The 8,481-nt window shown below is 38.8% G+C and overlaps 1 long non-coding RNA gene across 1 annotated transcript in view; it reads left to right on the forward strand.

Annotated features, from left to right (window-relative positions):
- Positions 1-2,750, forward strand: part of LOC123379235 — a 251,028-nt gene extending 248,278 nt beyond the window's left edge. Inside the window, exon 4 of the long non-coding RNA XR_006583464.1 lies at positions 444-2,750. This is a non-coding gene — a long non-coding RNA (uncharacterized LOC123379235). The remainder of the gene's footprint in view (positions 1-443) is intronic.
- Positions 2,751-8,481: the final 5,731 nt, after the last annotated feature.

The raw sequence follows: 8,481 nt of genomic DNA on the forward strand, positions 1-8,481 counted from the left end.
TGTGTCACCGGCGACTCCTAAAGGCCATTCGTGGGCTCCTGGTGCTATTTGAGACACTAACATGAACTCTGCTAAAATCCAGATGTATATTTATATTGAAATTTCCCTTCCAGTTCTATCTATGCCCACGCCCCTAAAGGACCAAAAGAAGCTGCAAATAAATCAAGAGTAGCTGCAGAGCAATTACCAAAGGGTTTATAACTGTCCAAAGGTGATCTTGAAGTGCCGTCCATCTCAGCCTAGATCCTGGGGCTATTGGGTGGATGACGGATTGCAGACTGTGGGCCTTTAAATGCCCTCTGTTTGGCTCTTTGTCTATCTATTTGGATGGGAGAATGGCATAGGCTGATAGTTTTAAAATATAATGTGTTAAATGTGTCTCAAGCTTTTATGTCCTTCAGATAAAGTTATTCAACGGTGATCATGTGTTTCCTGGATTCTAGGGGTACAAAGTGGAGGGAGACTCCCTGCTGATGACAAAGCTCAAAGACAAAACATATCCAGTCAAGGCAAGGTGATTGGCCCGTTTCCCGAGGCTGTTCAGGAGAGCCTGAGAGCATCGGGGATGTGTGTAACTCCCCTTGAAGAAAAGGTAATACCCAGGCTCCCTTTGAAAGGTAAGCTGGACATTGCAACATAGAGGATAAAGTCAAAGAAATCTTTGGCAGAAGAAACAGTGAGTGCTGAAACATGGAGAAGGGAGAAATCACCGTCTGCAGAAAAGAAGTGGGCAGCTCATTATGGCTGAGCTGCAGGTACCTTGTGCAGAAGTGATGGCAAAGGAAGCTGCATAGGAAGAATGAGCCCAGGAGGTGCCATGCATATGATAAAAAGCTTAGGTTGTATCCTGGAAAGGAAGGAGATGATTGAAATATATTAAGGGAGCAAAAACATAACCAGATATAAATTTTAGAAAAGCTGTTCTATTTGTGGAGAACGGAGAGAAATGTATTCCTTGTCCATTCTTGCCCATCTCAGTAACTGGTAAAACCGGCCATTCAGATGTTCAAACCCCAAACCTAGGTGTCATTCTTTACTTCTCATTTGGGCTCACTCCCCGTATCCAAAATACAGACTAAATCTGTTTTCTTCATTTCATTTTCCATCACCATCTTCTCTTACCTGGATTGTCGTAATAGTGTCCTAATTCGCCTTTCTGATTCAGGCTCTGGTCGTATGCAATCCAGTCTCCCAGGACATCAAGAGTGAACTAATCAAAAATTAAATTATATTTAATAATATACCTCCCTGCTTAAAACTCTCCAGTACCATCCTAATGCTCCTAGAGTGAAATCCAGACTCCTTTCAATTGCTGATAAAGCCACGTGATCTGCTACCAGCCCCTCTTTCCATCTCAGCTTCTATGACACTTTCACCTTTTCTATTCTCTGTTCATGCTGGCTTACTCTCTATTCCAGTTTTGTGCCTCTGTCTATTTCTGGGAGACTCTCTACCCAGTTTCAGCTGGCTGGTTCCTTTTCATCTTTCAAAACCCAGCTAAATGCTACAAACTCAAAATACCTTTCCTAAAAAAAGTACCCTCCCTTAATACCCTCCAGTCAGTAATAAAATAATTTCGTTTGTAGTACTCAAAACCATCTGAAATCATCTAGTTTGTTTTCTTGGTTACTGTTTATCTCTGGACGTTAGAATGAAAGCCCCTTGACAGCAGAGATTTTGTCCTTACCCTCAGTGCCTAGGAAGCACCAGGGTGATTGTCGGTACTCAATAAACAGGTAGTGAGTGATTCAACTAAAAAGTGGATGCAGCAAAATCGACTTGGAGGGTTGTGAAACAATCCAGGTGGAAGACACAAGGGTCTGAATTACGACAGCAGAACTAAGGGTAGAGGGGAAGAAGGGGATGGGAGAGAGATTTGGTGGATGAAACTGATGAAGCTTTGTAATCAGATGTATGTGGTGAGAAGAGAAAAGTGAGGAAAATGAACGGGGCCCACTCAGCACAAGAATGAGCCAGACATAAAATGCCCTATGGGCTCTACCACTTTAAAGGTTTGGAGCATTTCTGTTTCTAAATGAAAGGATAAACAGCATGTGCTATTGAATGAATGAAAGGATCATTCTAACAAAGGAGTTACTGAATTCTTCATGTTACCTAGGAGAACTTACAAAATATGTATTAAAATTGCACTGAATGTTAGCTCTGTGTTGTATATTACAGGGGATATGGCACAACTAAAAGATGCTGTCCTTGCCCTTTTTTACTTGAGAATATAAAAAGAATCATAAAACCATCAGAGAGAAATCCAAGGGTAGTATAGATCATCAGTTTTGAAAATGTGTGATTCACCAGGACTTCAGGAATCACAGATCAGACCTAACATCTTAAATGAGCTTCTAGGGCAGAAAATATTCTGACTTCTCAGATCCTTTCTCTGGCCAAGCATGTTCTTACATTAAGCAAGCTATCTTTTGGAATTCCACAAAGTATTGGCATTTTGAGAATTAATTTGGTAACATTTAAAGAGGGAAGAGGATGATTCATTTCATTGGATGGTAAGTGGGCTTAATATTTACATAGAAGTGCCAGAGTGGCACAGACTTCTCCAATGCTCTGTTGATAACATAGACCCAGTTTTGAACAGAACAGGTCAAGAAGAAGGAATAGATTGAAATTGTTTTAGGAGGCATTTCCTCAGAGGCTGTTTATTCTCCTCTGTAATATCTTGCTTGGTTTCTCACTACTGTACCGAAAGCTCTCCCACAATTTCATCTCTTAAAAGACAGTTCGTAGCTCAGCACAGATCTTTGCTTAACCAGGATTTACTAGTTGATGAGAAAAATCCAAATTTTTACTCATCAGCCCTAAGTAAAGTATGTAGACGATTTTTGTTTATTATCTTCATTTGTTAAAAATGACTGGAATCAAAATGAAATAGGCAACAGGATTTCTGAAGATCCCTCTGAAGTTGATGGATCTGAATGTAAAATAGCTTATTCTGTATCATCACATACATAGCCTGTATTAATGCAACTGCTAACTTGAAAAACCTCTGGATTCTTTAACAATGTAGTGGACTTGGACGAAGGCCATCACGATTGTACAGTCATGCTTTATAACTTTGATATCTTTTTGCATGTGCTACCTCATTTTTTTCTTCTCACAAGCATGTAGCAAAGTTGATCTCTGCCAGTAATAGTCTCACTTTACAGATAAGACTTCTGGGGATTTTGTATGGCTCACAGAGAGTCATCATGAAGTTCGGGTTAGATCCTGACCCCTGGCCTCTAGGTTGCTCACTTGTTCCATGCTAAGTATCATGGGAACTATTACACATACAATAGTGATTTGCGGGCATCAGCAGCTTACATTTGAAGGATCCACAGACACTCCCAAGCCTTGCTGCTCTTATAATATTTGAAATCATAAAAGCATATCATAGCCTTACACTGACAGTCAGTATTATGAACACTTACTATACTGATAAAAATTTATATTTACTCTATGCACTTGACAGTCTCAGCCATGAACACTTCTGTTACAGAGCGGTGCCAAAACACATAAAGTTTAAGGCTTGACCAAGCACTAAAGCAGAAGCTTTCACCCTTGAGAGTACTGAATAGGAGAATTAAGTAAACACTTTCAGGCTGTAGCAAAAGCATCGCTCACCCTGCTAATTAAGATCAAATTGAAATAATAAACAATTGCACTAGTTTATCTTCAATAACTGGTAAGTATATTTTAAATCTGAACTTGGTTAACTTCACAGTTCTTAATGACAAAATCCTACAAAGAACAGGTGCCATTAAAAGCCTAATATATAATTGATATTCAAAAGAGTCACATATGTAACTTAAAAGCAGAGAATAAAGAGTTCCACATGCCTACAGTTTATACTGTCCTAAATCTTTTACATGTGGTATCTCCTTTAATCCTTGAAACATCCTAGGGAAGCCAATATCATTATCTGCATTTTCTAGATGAGGAAACTCAGGTTTGGATGTTAAGTAATTTCTGGAGAGTTGAATAAATATTTCTCCAATTCTGATTTCTTAACCTGTACATAAATGATTTCCACTGTTGCCTGAGAAAACACACACAGCAAGAGTTTGCTCTAAAATACCAAAAGACCTACCAGAGTCACAAGGAAGGGCCTTGACCTTCAGGACAAAGACGAAGGAATAGAGCTCTCAAAGTAATGGGAAATCCAGAATATGAGGGAATAAATGTAGCAATAGCAAGTAACCAAAGGCAATGAAGTCACTATTTAACAGAAGTAGAAGCATCAGTGAGCAACCAATGAGGTTGAAGAAACCGACATTGAAACAGCAAAGGAAACTATATACTCAATTGGAAAACTTCACTCAAGTGTATGTGCATGTTGAAACTCATGCTCTGTATCTGTGGTTCTCAGATCCCCTGATTTAATGTTCCTCCTTTACAACAAATATTTTGTAAAAATATGAGAACTTTAAAAAATCAGTATAATGCCCTAGCTGCAATAAAAGGAAGAATAAAGAACAGCACAAAATTAAAAATCTATTTCAGTGTATAAATATCCAGGGATGCCTAATCTAGAAGACAAATCCTTATATTTCCAAACTGCCCCTATGAGCAAGCCCCCCACATCCTGCAGGTTAGATTGGTCTAGGTGCTCCAGCCTGGACTTTCATTACATCTTGGTCTGAGCTAAAATGAAAAGGGAGAGTAGGACTTTCTGCCCTATCTATCTATGATCTATCTATCTATCTATCTATCTATCTATCTATCTATCTATTTTCTTATTTCCAAGGAAGTTACTGATGCAGACATAGGGTTCAGGTGGAAATCAGTGGAATTTTTTCCAAGATAGACTTCTCCAATGGGAAAACACAGTTCAGAAGTTAAAGGGAAGAGGGCTAATTGACTCAAGTTGCCCCACTCCTAATCTTCAGGAAAATTTGTGAGATTTTTCTCAGGACGCTAGAGGAGGAGCTTCCAGAGGGTCTCTTGGCTTCCATCCCAGATGAAAGCAATGTATCTGATTTGGTGGGAAATTCAGCATCTTCATGGTGGAAAGGGGCATCTCTACCTGAATCCCTCTCTAAACTGATGTGCACTATATTTTCCTTCATCAGGAAAAGGACTTGTGATTAATCCGCCTTGAGAAAAGAGTAAAGGGAACCCCAACCCTTGCACAGACTTTTGATAATACACTAAAGCATAGGATTTTGTAACTCTTAAATCACCTTCCCTTTGACTGCTCAGATATATATCTAATTGAGGTCTGTCAAATTCCTTCTCAAAGTTGGCACCATGTCAATGACCTCCTGGCAATGGTCTCAGAGGGGTAAAGTGTTCAATGGAAGGAAGTATTTCCTTTTATTGGTTCTAAATTTACTAGCCTTTAGCTTCATTGAATTAAATTATGGCACAGGGTGAACATTATAGTTATAACTGACATTTATAAACTACATTCCATCCATTAATCCTGAAATGCTATGCAAACTGATTAACAAAATTAAATGTACAGATGTGTGCTCCTTCAGGCTTTCTGACAACTCTCTGGGTACTTCTAGGTCTTCCACAGTTTGAGTGGTGTAGAAGCTGCCCCTAAGCCTCCATTTCCAATCCCAACCTTCCCACCAGAACAGATCTTTAGATGCACAATGTCCTGCATGCTTCTGATTCTTCCTCTGACTTAGGACTTTCTTTCTTTCTTTCTTTCTTTCTTTCTTTCTTTCTTTCTTTCTTTCTTTCTTTCTTTCTTTCTTTCTTTCTTTCTGCATTTCTGCCTTTCTTTCTTTCTGTCTTTCTCTCTGTCTTCCTCCCTTCCTTCCTTGCTTCTTTCCTTCCTTCTTCACCTTTGAGAGAGAGTGTGGTATATCTATTTTGTTCCTCTGCCCATTCTTAAATTGGATTGTTTGGGTTCTTTGCTATTGAGCTGTATGAGTTCTTTACATATTTTGGATATTAAACCTTTATCAAAGAATTTTTTTTTTATCTGACACAAGACAGTCAGTAAGGTAGCAAGTATTTTGTGAATGTCTCAGGAGACAAATAATGAAAAGCAGTCATTAGAGGAGGAGGTGTTTTGTTTACTAGCCAGAGAACACTACTGGACCCTGGCACAGCCAATGAGCAAAATAATGAGTTATGCCATGCACCAGACTCCAGGCCCAAATGCCAGCAAGGCAAACAGTGGTGTACAAAGCGCATTGCCCTGCTGACACGTGAGAGCACAGGGTGTCATGAGAGAAGTCCTTCATCTCTGTTGTTATGAAGTCATATAAGCTACGTGTAGACTCAGACTTTAGGAAGGAAACAGAAGAGAGAGGCTACCTGAGAGTTTGCACACATGTATATGTGTATATGAAAGACTGATCTCTAAATTGACTATTTAAATAGTTGGAGCTGATCAGACTTTAAACCATATTTGACTTTTTTTTTCCCTGCTAACCAATGTGTGGGAGTTTGGGATGGGGGTGGTAGTAATTGGCAGAGGACAACTGGATTAAATTTAGACAGAATTAAAACTACACTCCTTTCTCTCACAAACCAAATTGTAGAGTGAGTTAAATTTTGTGTCTCCATTAAAAAATAAATGGGGAAAGGAAAGATAATCCTAGTATACAGATCTCGTGAAACATTCTCAGATGTCAGGAAAAAAAAGAGAAGGAAGACAGAACTTTGGTGGGTGGAAATGTGCAAATACACCATTAATTTTAGTGTAGGCTGAGTCCTAAAATCTAGAATAACAGCAATTATTATTTAAATTAATTCATTCATTTAGTTAATGTAGTTTTTAATGGCTACCATGTGTCAGGCACTATGTTAGGCCCTGGGGATGCAATAATGAGCAAAAAGGCATGGTCCCTGCCTTCATGGAAATTAAAGTTTGTGGGAGAGGCAGATATTAGCCAACGGTCACACAAATGAATGTAAGATCACCACAGTGATAAAATGCTTTGAAGGACAATACTGAGCCCAGCAACAGAGAGCTATGAGGGTGCACAATGAAGAAACTACCTAGGGATGGGAATAAACTGGGGAGACAGGACAGGGTTAAAGTCAGAAGGAGAAGAGCCCTTAAGGCTAGGCTGGGAGTGATGAATCCAGAGGCGTGGCCAGGGCAGAGGAATCTTTGCATGAAAAGGGCGTGGCCTAGGCAGAAAGGGCGTGTTTATAAGAGGTCTGCAACTGAAGAGTAGCAGAGAGGTGGGAGGGAGGTGAGGCTTGATCAGTCCTCTGAAGGGCACTGGTGTTTATCCTAAATGGAATAGTAAACCATGAGATGTTTTAAAGGAGTATGTGTGTATCTTGAGAAGACAAATGTATTCTTTCTACCTTTAAAATTAACTCCATCCACACACACACCTTGCTTTGAGGTGTTAGGTGGCATTTCTGCAGATAAATTATATCTAACTGAATGTCTATGCTCATTACTATTAATTACTCAAAAACTGCCATCCAGCATCCCTAGGAAAGCAAAGCATTTACAAATTCTCTGAGAATACTTGTATATTGAATGGTGCTCACCTCATGTCATATGATTATTTCTCTTAAAGTTATAATGGTCATTCTCTCAACTGACAGCTTTTCTATTTAGTCATGGTCTTGAATAAGAGACTGGATCCTCAGTCTAGAGGATTTGTAGGTTTCCTGAATACGTTGTTCTTGTTTAATTGGGTATATATTAAACACTACTTTGTGTGTGTGTCAGTGTGTGTTGGGGACATTAGATTAATAAAGAGACAGAGATCCTTGAGCAATAATATAGTCTCTTTTCCATCAATCTGAACCACATAGAGAAGCTTCATTTGCACTTTGAAAGGTTCCATTGGCAATAAGCAATATGCATGCATTCTATTACTAAAAATTTTACTAAACTCCTTTTAATTATGATGGGAGGTGGGGGCAGGAAATTAACCCTTAAAGGCAACTCGTGTTGTGTAATTACACTATGTGTGTAATGTCTTTATTGCCTTATCTAATTATAAAAGGAATGCATATTTATTAAGTATGCACACATCACTTAAATGAATAAGCAAAACAAACCCCAAAGAATGTCTCCTCTAATGATGAGGCCAGGGGAGAAGTAGAGATGGAACACCAGCTAGGGATGCTTGCTGTTCATAGTAGCTGATACCAAACAATGGTGTCTTTACATTATTAAGGTTCCTTTTTGACACAGATGCATCAAAGTAGTGGTTACACCCAAATCTAAGATGCTTTGTCAAAAGGTCTTCCTGTGAGATAATGTGAAAAATATATCCAATGAGAAATTTTGTTCTTACTTTCTTAAAAAAGGTTTTTCCCCCCTCTGTTATGTTTCTTATTGTTATTTTGGTATTTTCTTTTTCATTTTATACTGTCCTGTCTTTCTCAAAATAGAAGACTCTTAAACCTAAAGCAATTCTATTCGTGGACCAATAATCTGAGTGCTGGTTAATATATTATAGGGGATGGCGTTTTCTGATTTCTCCACTACCCAACTCAAGAAGTTTGGAGGATTTGCTCTCCCAAAATTGGTTTTTACAA

Source organism: Felis catus, chromosome C1, assembly GCF_018350175.1.
Source record: "Felis catus isolate Fca126 chromosome C1, F.catus_Fca126_mat1.0, whole genome shotgun sequence".
NCBI classification, from domain to species: domain Eukaryota; kingdom Metazoa; phylum Chordata; class Mammalia; order Carnivora; family Felidae; genus Felis; species Felis catus.